The sequence below is a fragment of the Cebus imitator genome, unplaced genomic scaffold (assembly GCF_001604975.1).
Source record: "Cebus imitator isolate Cc_AM_T3 unplaced genomic scaffold, Cebus_imitator-1.0 Scaffold308, whole genome shotgun sequence".
NCBI lineage: Eukaryota > Metazoa > Chordata > Mammalia > Primates > Cebidae > Cebus > Cebus imitator.
Window position 1 is genome coordinate 2,060,843 of NW_016107623.1, and position 13,627 is coordinate 2,074,469.

The window sequence follows — 13,627 nt, forward strand, 5'->3', positions numbered from 1 at the left end:
TGTCACAGAAGAGTGAGGTTATCTTTGTGGACTCTACAAAGAAAGAAAAGGGACAAGGTTATATGAATTAAAGCCACAAAATACTACATGGAAAAGTTGAAACACTCAGTTTTAAAGGCAGACAGTCTTTGTTTAGGTTAAAAAGGCAAAATACATTTCAAGAGAAAAGTACTTCAGAATCCTGGGAGATGGAGATCTTGTGTTTATATCAGTCAATTAAGTTTTACCCCACCCCAAAAAATTATTTATGATTAAAAAAAAAGGTGAGGATCCATTGAATATTTTATGCAAAGCAATTTTGCATTATAAAGACTAAGAATAGTGACTGATTTAAAAGATTTTTAGCAATGCTTAGCTTATGAGAATAAGAGTCTTGTTTTTTGGGACTTAATTCTTTTCATGGAGAAAGAAGGAAAGAAGGAAAAGAGGAAGAAAAAGTTATTCTTAAAGTTTATGAAATCTTGTTTCTAGTGATCTTAGTCACAAGTGTGGCATCAGAATGGGAAAAGGAAATTATATTTAGAGATGTTTTAGAGCTGTCAAAAAAAGATATAAGCTACATTGTGAAGCAGATGTTATAATTCTGTATTTTATGATGGTGATGAAATCGCTCTTCTCCCTTCAAAACAGAACATTTCAAAAAAATATTTACTGGGGGAATTTCTGTGAGGTACTAGCTTGTATAGAAATCAACATAGTTGAGTCGAAGTTCCTGTGCCTACATTCCCTCTACTGACCAGCTGACCCACAAGCTTCTTTTTTTTAAAATAACCATTGTGTCTATATCTAAGATATAGAATTGTTTCCTCAAGCTTTTCCTAAAATGACCCGTATGACATTTTGGTACAATACGAATGATATAACCCATAGAGAGCCAGTCAGAGCCACAAAGGAGAGTCATGTGTTCTGTTACATGCGCTTTTTTTTCTGGAAGTGGGAAGTATAATTGGCATCATATGCTATGATCCAGATGACACATATTCCTCCAGAGACATGTTCAACAATAGTTAGAAAGTAAATATGTAAAGAAAACTGCAAAAATGCCGTAATTCGTCCTTTTCTCAATGTAAACACAAAAGTATTGTTGCTAAAAAAGAAGCAATTTTGTGTTCTGTAAAGTTGGTACCATCCTAGAGTAAAATACAGTGTCCATAAAAATTCAGTAATTATCTTTATCTCAATTTCCTCCAGCAGTTGTGAAAAATAGTATTGCTTGTGGTACTCCATGTCCCAATCACAGCAGGATATCTAAGTGCTCGCTTTTCACTGTTTCTGTCATAGCAGATCATTAATAATATGAGATAAATAATTCTTAAATGTTGATACACCTCTAATGTAAGTCAGGTATAGACGAAGCTTACTCTCTTCTCATTCACAATAAAAGCACTTTAAATCTCCCATGAAGAAAAAAATTAAGATAACTTATGTAGCTATTTCATCCTTAAGTAGAGGACACAACTCCCTACTCCAATTCTGGACTGTGCATAGTGAGTTTCATCCAGAAAGGACAGTATTGAGAAGGAAAAAGGTATAGTAACTTTACAGTAGAGAAACTGGTAACTTATCTTTACCAGGTAATTAAAGTTTTTTTCAACAGTACCCTAGATATGATGAAATCAGAATTGGCACTTTCCCTCTGTGTTCTTTCTCTCAAAAACAGATACTCTAACATTGAGAAGAAACATTAGAAAATTCCCAACTGAGGGACAGTCTACAAAATACCTGACTAGTAACCCTCAAAACTGTCAAGGTCTTTAAAAACAAAGAACACCTGGTAAACTGTCACAACCAAAATGAGCCTAAGGGGACATGACTAATGAATGTAATGTGATATCCTGGATTGGATCCTGATATAGAAAAAGGACATTTGTGAAAAACTTAGTAAGTCTTAATATAGTATAGAGTTCAGTTAATAATTTTGCATCAGTATTTGTTCATTACTTGTGATAGATACACTATATTACTAAGATATTAATAATAGGGGAAACTGAGTTTGTGGTATATTAGAATTATCGTACTCTCTTTGCAGTAATTTTGTATGCCTACCTAAAATTGTTCTAAAATTAAAAGTTTATTTTAAAATTAGGTATAGCTTATCTTAAGCCCAGACTACTTATGACAAAAGACCTGGAGACAAGCCTATGAGGGATGTGTTCTTTGAATATCCAAAGATTAGGCTACTTGGGAATATATTCTGCTTAAGGAATCATCAGTATAGTCAAATGAAAATTTCAGGATGAGATTCATATTTTGGGAGTAATAATAAGTCAGAAGTAAAGATTAGAGTTATAGAATTTGAAATATTAAGAATAGAGAAGAATTAGGGATAAACGAGTTAATAAAGAAGTTCAATGAGCAGAGAAAAGACAATGAATGAATAGCCTGGGAATTGCATTCACTGGGCCAGTAGAAGGAAGAAGAGAGACTCTGAAGAATTTCAGAAAAGAAGGAAAGAAAGGCATACTAGAATACACAGGCACAGAAGTAAAGAGAGAAAAGTGTTTTAAGACAAGAAGAATGCTATTCAGAATCATGAGCTGAGAGATAAAGGAGTTATGATAAGGATCATAAAAAGCTGGTAACATGAAGGTCATTGCTATGTTCAAAACACTGGTAGAGAGGACACTTGATGTAAAGAACTGAAAAGTGAAGAGAAAATGGGAAAGATATGAAGTGGTATCATAGTCAGAACCACTATTAAAAAAAAAAAAAAAAAAAAAAACTAAATCCTGCAGTGGTGGAAGAGGGAAGCAGGCAGGCTTAAACAACAAACATGTATTTCTTATGGTTCTAGAAGCTAGGAGGTCCAACTTCAAGGTGCTAGTTGATTCCATGTAAGGTGAAGGCCCTCTTCCTGGTTTACAGGTAGGCCCTTTCTTGCTGTATGCTGACCCAAAGAAGAAGAGAGGTCTATCTCATGTTTCTTTTTCTCTTTATAAAGGCATTAATTCCATCCTGAGGGTCCCACCTTCATAACCTAAACTAACCCTAATTACCCCCAAAGGTCTCACTTCCAAACCCCATTACAATATAGGATATTAAATCTTCAAATTTTGAATTTTATAGGTACACATTCAGTCCACAGTACATTGTGAGAGTTTTGTCAATCATAACTTGAATTTTCCTACACGCACTATACCACAAGCCAGCTGTATCAACATCACCTGGGAACCTGATAAATATGTGAAAATTCAGACCCATCCTAGACATATGTAGTCAGGATCTGCATTTTAGCAAGATCACCTGCAGATCCAAATATACTTCAAAGTTTGAGAAACATTGGATTATATTATTATTTCAAGAATTTGGCAACATCAAGATGGGGGAAAAATAATAGTTTAAGAAACACATTTTAAGTTTTTTTTTTTTTACTGAAAGAACGAGCACATGGGTGTATATGTAGCTGCGAGGAAGGAGAAACAAGTGAGGAGGCAGAGATATAAGAACGAAATACTGGGCATAAAATAAGGCTTTTGAAATTACTCATCATAACTGCCCTTTTCCATCTTTATTCAGCATATCATGACTCCTTCTTTCACTTGTGGCTTTGCTGTTTACAGTAACTGAAAGTTGGGGTGCTGAAAGGGGGATTTCCCAAATCTTTTGAAATAAGTCATCCAGTATCTGTCAATTTTCTGAAACTTTGATTTCCTCTCCACTTTCCTAAAAATGAGAACACTGAACAAGAATCTTTATAAGGAATTAAAATTCAATAAAAAAGTTTTCCAACTTTGATGGCCCTTAGTCAGCATTAACTAAAGAAGCATAAAAAAGACAGTTATTCTGTTTGAACTCTCCTTATAGAATGTACTTTATGGACTGACTTTCCCAATTAATTGTAATCTTTTCTGAGTCTCCCAAGAGACACACAGAGCTGTCCTCACCTGCTAATTAGGAAACCAGCAATGTACTGCTAGGCTTCTTGGAGTACCTTCCTTGAGGAAGTGTTAGTACCAAGTGTTTCCCTTGGGATGGTCTGTAAATAATTTTTAATGAACAAGATATTATTCTTAATGATCTTCTGGAGATTTGACAAGAACTAAGATACTTTAAGAAAAAGTATATTTCCATCAATAGCCATTGATATGCCACTGGCTTGACTTAGAAAATGAAGCAGGCATCGTTGCATCAAGAATTGAGAAACCAAAGTCATCAGCTTGATTCTATGGCAGTGGCCTTTTATTTTCTTTAAGATACAATATTCTCATCTGTAAAATGAGGAAATGGAACTGACATGAACTATCAAACTGGAAAGTCTGGAATTAGATGTGACCCACATGGGTATTTGCTATTGTTTGTATGTTTATGTCTAGCATAGTACACAGGCCAGTTTAGCTGGCCATATAAGATTTGCTTTGTAAGCTCTATAGCACTGTTTAAATATAAAGCCCTATTATTAGCACTGTTGCTAATCTGCTGAAAATAAACTAATAAGCATCAGCTCCAGGAAATTTATTCTAGAAGGAAACTCATTGTGTGGAATCAGTAATATTGTCCCTGTATTTTCAACAGAGTGTAAAAAGAAATATTTAAGCCACAAAAAAGAGCCAGACGCTCTGTCTGTAACATAACTTATAGACATTGTAATTTTGAGTATTTAAAATTGAATATATATGTATATATGAATAAGGAAATAAGATTAGATAGTGCTAGCCCCAAAGCAAGGTTCATCACCAGAATAATGCAAAAGGTAAAATGACCCAAATCTTTAGCATAAGGGAATCAGTTTGGTAAATTATGTCCCTCCTGCAAAATGAATTGTTAAATAGCCCTTGAAGTTATATTTATGAAGAAAACTTCATGACATTATCAAAGCAAAAATAAGATTAAATAAATGTAATTTGTGCTATGTGATTTCAACTTGTTAAAATAATAATTCAGAAGAAGCAGGAACAAAATATGGCAAGTTTTTAAAACCTCTGTACCCTACCTTTAAAGTGTTATAATAACGTATTTCACAGGGCTGCAAGAGAACTGAATGAGCCAGGAAGCCAATACAGCACAGAGGATGTATCCTCAGAGCCCTAACAGGAAACAGATGGCACACTCAAATTAGGCAATCAGAGATAACTTGATAAAGGAACTATTTACCAAAGTATGGCAAGGGTGTAAAAAAACATAAAAGAAAGAGTAATGTGGGACTAATAAAAATTGGGGTATGATTATCTACCCTGGATATGAAGGGGCTGTTAGCTAATCCCAGAAGCAGAGAGCTCTGTGTGGAAAGGATTGGTACACAGAAAGATCTGATCTTCTGTCCAGAATGGAAGTCAGGCTATAGCAACCCAGCAGAAAGCAAGTCAGGGGAGTAAAGACCCCCAAAATACTCTTTCCCTTCTTTCTGTATAGATCTGCCTTCCAGAGTAGAAAGCAGGATGGAGAAAGGTGGAAAGTGGCCTGGGGGATCAATGAAAGTTATTCTACACAGTTGAACCCCTTTGCCCTTTTGCCTCCACTCTTGTCCTTCAAGCAGAAAACATGTGTTCCCAACACAGGGATCAGATGAAGTTCTATCAGGTCATTTATCTGTGTGAGATTTTGTTGGTTGAATCCCAAACTGAAAGTTAAGGTATCTAAAGGATCATAAATGGTTATATTGGAAAAAACACTATGAGCCAAAAAGGCAGGCGATTTTATGTTTGAAATACGTGTCCATCACCGGAATAAAGGAATGGTTCCAATATAATCAATGTGCAACCAGTTGTTTTGGGGAGATAAAAAAGTTTAACAAACAAGTGATAATGAGATTTGAGGGAGGGAAAAAAGTGAAATACCTTGACTCTCCCAACAGAGTTGGCACGACATGGCTGAGTCCCTTGCCTAAGGCCTCAGATTCTGTTAGATAGCTCTATCTACTCAGCATTCCCAGTTTTCAGATTCCGATAATCATTCTTTTTTTTCTTATTTCTTGAGCACCAATGATGACATGAACTATCTCTTGTGAGTTTCCAAATGTCCTGTGCAGATGACATTGAATAGACTTTTTATCAAGCTCTCCTCAAATTACCCAATTAGATTTTAACATCTGATTATCCTCTGCAGTGCTAACTGATAGAATAATTGGAACCATCACTGGCCTCAGGAAAGAATGTCAAAATGCAATTCTGGGACTGGGTTGCTTGTATGTTTGAGGAATGTAGGGATAATCTTTCTGGCAGAAGGAAATGAGGAATGAATAATCCATGGCAGGTGGTAGCAGGACAATAATTCAAATTACCACTGGTGGTGGCTTTATGTCTCGGTCTGCTTAGGCTGCCATAACAAAATACCATAAGTTGGGAGCTTTAAAAAACAGAAATTAATTTTTTTGCAGTTCTTGAGGCTTGGAAGTCCAAGACTAAGGTGGCAGCATGGTCAGTTTCTGGTGAAGCTCTCTTCCTGGCTTGCAGATGGCCTCCTTCTCACTGTGTGCTCACATGACCTTTTCTTGGTGGTATGCACAGAAAGAGAGAGAACTCTGGTTTCCCTTCCTTTTTATATAAGGACATTAGACCTATGGATTAGGGCCTTTATAATCTCATTTAACCTTAATCACTGGCTCACAGGATCTATCTCCAAACACAGTCACAGGCCCTATCCCCAAATACAATTAGGACTTCAATATATGAAACAGGGGTGGTGGGGGAGCACATTCAATCCATAACTTTTAGAATAAAGCACAGAGTGAATGCAAGAAGTTATGAGATCAAATAGCTGTGGCAGTGAGTTGCTACTGCGACAATAATAACCTAAATATTGATTACAAAAATGTCAATGTGAAGTCATGATCTAACTTCTGAAGTCTTGGAAAATGTCTAAGAGGTAACAGAGAACTTGAGATGTCTGACTGTCCGTCAGAGAATGAAAGTGGGCAATTGGAAAGCTTCTTCAGGAGCTTTGAAGAGCTCTTTATTTCCTGCAGTTGGGAAGCTGACATGGCTGAAAACCAAGCCCAAGGCCTGATTGTAATGGTTAGAGTTGCAATGTCAAATTAAATGTTCAATCCAGCCAGCTAAGGGCACTGGCAGGAAACAAATGAGAGGCTAAGACATGAATACAAACATTTAGGCAGACGTAGATAAGACTGAAAAGTTTGAAATTTTAAATCATCTTGAAGCTCCCTTGTGAATGGAGGTACAACTACCCTCACTTTGTGATGAAGTCAGCATTTTCTGAAATCAGCGTCATTCAGTGTTTGCATTTAAGATGATTTACCCAAGACCTCCAAACCCACAATGGAAGTCAGATTCCTAAATAGCCCAGATACAAAAGTACAAAGCTTGACCCAGGAAGAGAAAACCTATGTGAAGAAAAAAAATGTGAGACTTCATGAGTCTGTATAGGCAGGAATGCACAGCGTGTGTGTGTGATTGGATGCTAAAAGCAATTGCTCCCCAAAGCAAGAAAAAGCAAAAAGCTTGATAACAGTGGAATTACCTAAGAGTCAGGATTTAATGTGTTAAATGTCTACAAGGTTAGCTAATTGAAGCCTAGGCTCAACGGTGGCCTATAATTTATGAGATTGAAATGTCAGAACTTTGGTGTATACTATAGTCTTTCAATTTAAAGTTTTGTCCACAAACCAGTAGGATCACCTGAGAGCTTCTTGAAAAGGCAGAATCCTTGGCCCGAAATTCAATCTATTGTCAGAATTGGCATTCAAACATGATCCCCATTTGATTCATATGAAACTTTAAATTCAAAAAGCACTGCAGGTAAATAAAATAATCCAAAATTTCTACCTGAGCAAACTCTTCAGCTAACCATGACCCTATTAAAAGACCATTTTTCATCTTTCTCTTGCATTTCTGTAGAGAAATGATTTGTGAGTAGAGGTCCTTACTGTCTTTTTTTTCTGGACTGTATTTTTACTTTTCCACAAATATTTGTATAGCGAACACCCTCAGAAAATAGACGTAGTGTTTCCTCTGGAGCAAAAGTCAGAGATACTCACTATCCAGTATAATAATGTTAATGTCTCTTATGGAGCAAAAGGCAGCCAGGTTTGCTGTCATAAATGATTTTGGTTTCTGAAGTTCAAAGATGATTTGGATTCCCTAAGCTCTTACACCTCAAACCACAGCATAAGCAGATATCATGTATTCCTCTTCATATCACCAGGGGATTAGAACAAGAAAATGCTGATATGTTGACTATTATTGTTGAGAGAAATAAAGACTTTTGTGTCTGACACAGGTGTTTCATGTTTTCTGCCAGCATCCATGGATAGACTAACTTATCTTGAAAGTGCAGTAAAATCTCAGATCCTTTACAGTTCTTGGTAGTTATATTAAAAAGGATGTGAAGCTGACAAAGACATGGCTATCTGGAATAGAAAAAGTAAGGGACTTCCAAGACAATAAATGGGATTTGAGGCAAGCCCATGGGAACTGGTAATGAATATGTTGATCAAACCATATGACCAACCAGGCCAAATATAATCTTACAATTTATTTTTGCTAAATAGAAAGAATCGGAGACACAGTTGTAGGTCAAGTACAAATAAATGGGTTCAAAGGAAGATACCTGCCAAATTGGAGTCCTCAATGTGTTAACTCTCTTTCAGGTGACAGTGCTTCCTCACCAATAGGGTAGTGGGCCTCAAGCTTTGTAACTGCATGGCAGAAGTTCCTAACCCTGGTTAGTTACAGTTACAGGAAAAATCACACCTATGCTTAGTATGCAAGGAGGCAAACCTGTGACTATTATTGGTTGAAACCAGGTGAATTATGAGAACTGTCATTGATTTTCTAGGAAGATGAGAGAGTGGAGAATGTAATGTCTAAATAAAGAAGGCAACAGCTAGGCCAATTTAAGGTTCAGTAGCTCCTGCAGTCTGTTATGCTAACTTCAATCCATTTGAAGAAGACAGTAAAAGTTTTTGGAGACTTTTGCAAATTGATATTTGCCTAATATCAATAACAGGATATTGACAGTTCTAAGCAAGTTTTTGCTCTCAGATTTACAAGAGAAAAACACCCATAGTAAACCATAGATTTGGCATTGAATAGTATCTGAGCTCTTACTGCCCTGGATTGGCTTAACTAGGGATGAAAATAAGTCCCTAGAGAATGAGAAACCAACTCAAAGAAATCTAGAGAAAGGTTTGCTGTCAGCACCTCTGACCTGGAAAACTTACCTCGCCCTTATGCTAAGACCAGGATAATCTAAGAGATATTCTCAAAACAACAGAAAAGAAAATTCCCCAGTATAAAATAGATTGCTTTAAAACAAACAAACAAACAGACAAAAAACACTGTGCAAGTGAAGTCCAAGTCAGCCAAAATTTCAAGCCCTGAAGTCCTAGTTATGAAGCAGTGTGGCTCTGGCTGCTGAGTCAAAGGGTCCTCAAAGCTTAGTTAAATGTTTTCCAAAGTTACAGTGACCTTGCTGCTTTATATATGGAGGTAAAAATGATAAAAAATATTTGCAGTTTGTTTGGTTGAGACATGAGCATCCACATCATTACTTGAAATTAAATGAAAATGGGCCTTGCTTCCTTGCAAGAGCTCCCCCTCCCCCTTTCCTGTTCTATCTCAAGCTTAGTTAAGAAGAAAAATGATTAAAAGGGAGAGGCTGAAGTCTTTCTCTCTCAAGAGGAGCTAGAGACTATAGGCACTCATTACTATATGCTTGAAGACTTTGGAAAGGGAAAAATTCATACTTTCCGTCACATTATAGTTTAGAAGTGCCCAGATTTTCATGAAATTTATCATAATCTTGACATTTTGGCTTGGAACTCATTCAGATCTTTAATAAGTTGTTTGACCTTGCATAACACATTAAACTTTTCTTGTATATTGAAAACATTAACAGTACATATTTTATTATAATAATGTGAATATTAAATGTGGTAATATATGTGAAGATTGTATACTTTGATACAACATACTTTGATATTTCTATTGTTTTAAAAACATTTTTATATATAACCCACCAAAATTTTTGTAATACAAAGGACAAGCTTTGATCCCTGTTTAATAATAAAAAATGACTCAGAAATATTTAGATTCCAAAATCTTTATTTAATCCTCAAAACACATCATAGGCATTTGGTTGGCTCTTGTCAACAATTTTTCAGAGTTCTGAGTAAATAGAATAATAATATTGACTAACAGAAAGATCTTTATTCATGAAATATTCTTTACAGGATGGCTCTGGCTTAGAGTCCCTCATAGTCAATAAAACTAGAATCTAGAGATATACAAAGCTTAGCCCCATAGACAATGTTACATAAGTGATGGCATAAAAGGGAGATAAGTAAAATTCTCCTGCTGTGTGAAGGCATAAATAATCTCTCATTTGAAGACACATCAACCCTTACCCAGGGAGAGAGCATGTCCTCTGCAGGAGGAAGAACTTAGGGAACTGCCTTCAATGTCTCAGAGAACTGCCTATTTTCCTTTAGCCAACTAATTGCCTTTAAGTTTATTAACAGGGAAGAATTTTGATTCATGTGAGCTAGATTTAAGGATACAAATTTTGTATTAGCTCAAAAACAAAATTACATGCTTCTTAATACATTTCTACAAATAATAGTTTGATTTTTAAACGTAAAGGGAAATGAATATTTATGTAGAACTTACCACGTGCTAGGTGATATTCCTATGTTATTTCTCTCTATTACCTACCATGTGAGGTATATAGAATCATTCTCATCTTCAAATAAAATTAATAAGACACAAAAAGGTTTTTTTTTTTTAATTTTTATTTTTTTATGTGCACTTACCCAGCTTCTAAGTCAGGGATCTGGCATTTCAACCTAGATCCATCTCTTCACCACCTACTACTACATATGAGAAAGCTAAGTCTTTGAACACTGTTTCCATGGGTTTAATTCAAGAACCAGTTCTCTACTTTAGAACCTGATGTGAAATTCCAAGTGTATTAGAAAGCATTACTTTCTAGGTTTTGCAGCCCTCTACATATCCCCCTCTAAGCCTTATTCATCCAACAAATAATTGTCTTTGGTTAGATATACAGAACTAGGGTCTGAGACTCAGATGAAATGATTCTCTATCTAATAAAAGTTTCTTTGAATGGCACTCAGCACCCACTCTTGAGAAGTCACTTCTAATTACACTTTGACATTTGTTTTGCTTTACACCAAAGAAATAAAAAAACAAACCCCATGACTTTTAATAACATGGATATGGGTTTTGCCCTGGTAGTAGGTCAAAATTGAAAGAAGTCATCTATAAAGCTTTTGAAAGAGTTTGAATGGAATTACTTCATTTTTTTCATCTAAAAATAAAGTGATACTTCTGTGCTCCACAGGCAGAAATAGTTCTTCTTTTTTGACATATGATCCAGGGATTTTTAATACTTCTATGGAAAAAAACGAATTCTAGAGAGGCTAAGATATGAATAATTACAAGTAACAGAGTTCTCATCTTTTGATGTTATTCCCAGTTCCTTCTAATTTTGAATAAATAAATATTCTTGGGGAAAAAAAGGGCAGTGAGGAGTAGGTGCAGGTAAGAGTGTGTCATGTTATACAACCCTAGGATTCATTAGCAGGTGGGCATCATCCCATGAAACCAAACTCACCGGTGAGCAGATGGTATCCATACATAAGCAAGGTCACTTGGGCCACACCTTTATAATTACACTCACCATATATAATTCACATAAGAAAAAAGACAATTCTCTTGTTGCTCCATGATTTTCACTATTTTTTCAGCATTCACAGAGTCCCTTGGTAAAAGAAAAAAATGTCAAAATATCACAAATGACAGATAACTAAAGCAGACGTGATAAAAATATATAAACTCTAGATAAGCTAGTTAGACTCTTTTACAAGAACTGTTTCTATGACAAAAGTAATTGTTTTTGCTGAAGTTGTTGTTTTTACATGAATTAACAGTGTTAATAGTGCCAGTCATTTCATTCAGAACAAGCTAATTTGATTGTTGATATGGTTGGTTCTTTTAGTGAAAAGTGGTAAGAGAAAAACGTTCCTGGTTTCAAAGCTTCCTACCCCAAGGGTATGATGGAATGCATTCACATGCTGTAAATTCTTTTAGAAAGATCAAAGTAATTGACTCAATTAGTTATGATAGCATTATGACTTGCTTTTATAAATTGAGGAAGAAAGTGTCTCTGCAGTTCAGAAGCTGAGTAGAGCACTATTGGGGTAGATGCACCGTGTCTTTCCTTTAATAATCTACCTTCTATAGTCTTTTATTTTGTGTAGCTCCTTAAAGTGTTTTTCTCACAATCCATTCTAAATTTATGCCAAGTTGAAAAATGATGAAGAAATACACATTGCTCGTATTTGTCAAATTAACATAAGTAAAGTTATATATTTGTGAAGTTCTATGTGTGTATGCACACACATATATGCAGAACAAGAGAGAGAAAGAGAATAATTGAATTTTGTTCAGTGCTTCTCTTGGTAAATCAACGAAAATTCAAGCGACTCCTAAATGGTGTTTTCTCTGAGGCAATATGGTCAATCTCTCAACATGTCTTTTTCTGTATTCCCAATTTTCCTGCTGACGCTGTTCCTATTTGGGAATAAAATTAGCTACTATTGAACATAAATATCAGCAACCAGATAATCAGGTCTTCCTACTGCTTTTCTGAGGACCCATCTTAGACCAGAAACTTTTTTGTTCTAAGAAAATATATGATACATATGTTGAAATAAAGTTTCTGAGTTATCTGGGTTTAAAGAGAGCAAGTGAAGAGGCCAGGGAGATTGAGGATAAAGGGAGAAAATAATAGAAGAGTATTTTATTATAGAAAGTCTGAATAATGCTATTTATTTTTTATGAAGATAAAACAATCAAGAAGCCTTCATGTTTCTAACATACTAGTTAAATTAGACTCTCCCCCTCTTTCAACGTCACTCCTTTCTCCCTAAGTACTTTTTGTTGAAATTCAGCTAGTCTAAAACTGATTTATCTTTCTCCCATAGTCTATTTCTTCTTCAGTTATCACCACCTAGTGAAGGATATAACCATTGACTCAGACAACCAAAGGATCTAGAAATTTCTAATTACCCTTTGATTCTTCTTTCTTTCTCACATGTAACATTCAGTCAAAAGCTAAGTCTTGTGCTTCTAGTACCTGGATAGCTTTTCATATTTCTCCTTTCAGCCCCTACTGCATTAGCTGTCTTTCAGCCCTTACCACTTCTCACCTGGACTAAAACAAGAGCCCCTGAACAGGTATCTCTGTATCTCTGCAATCTCTCCTTTCCATGGTTGCAAGAATAATTTTTCTAAAATCATATTCTGTTACTCTCTTTAAAATAATGTAGAAGTATTATAGCGCTCTCTCCCTAAAGTACAGATGTCTTACATGGTATGATTATCTTCTGGACTCTGGTTATCCTCAAAGGACTCCATTGCTTGAGCAAAAATATCACTGTAAATTGGGTTATCTTTATAGCAAACATACACTGTAAAGAAAAGTTGGTTCTATATATGTGAATCTTAGCCCTCTTTCATAGGTCATATGAAACAGATTTTGAGACTATAAGATTTTCATACTAGGCACAAGGCATGAAAAAACAACATGTATGAAGGACGAACTTAGCAGAAGGAGAAGTTGAATTATGATGCTGTTGCAATAGAGCCTTGGCCAGTCCTAGAGAGAGTTTTGTCCTTCAAAGATTTCCATAATAAAGGTGAGAGATCAA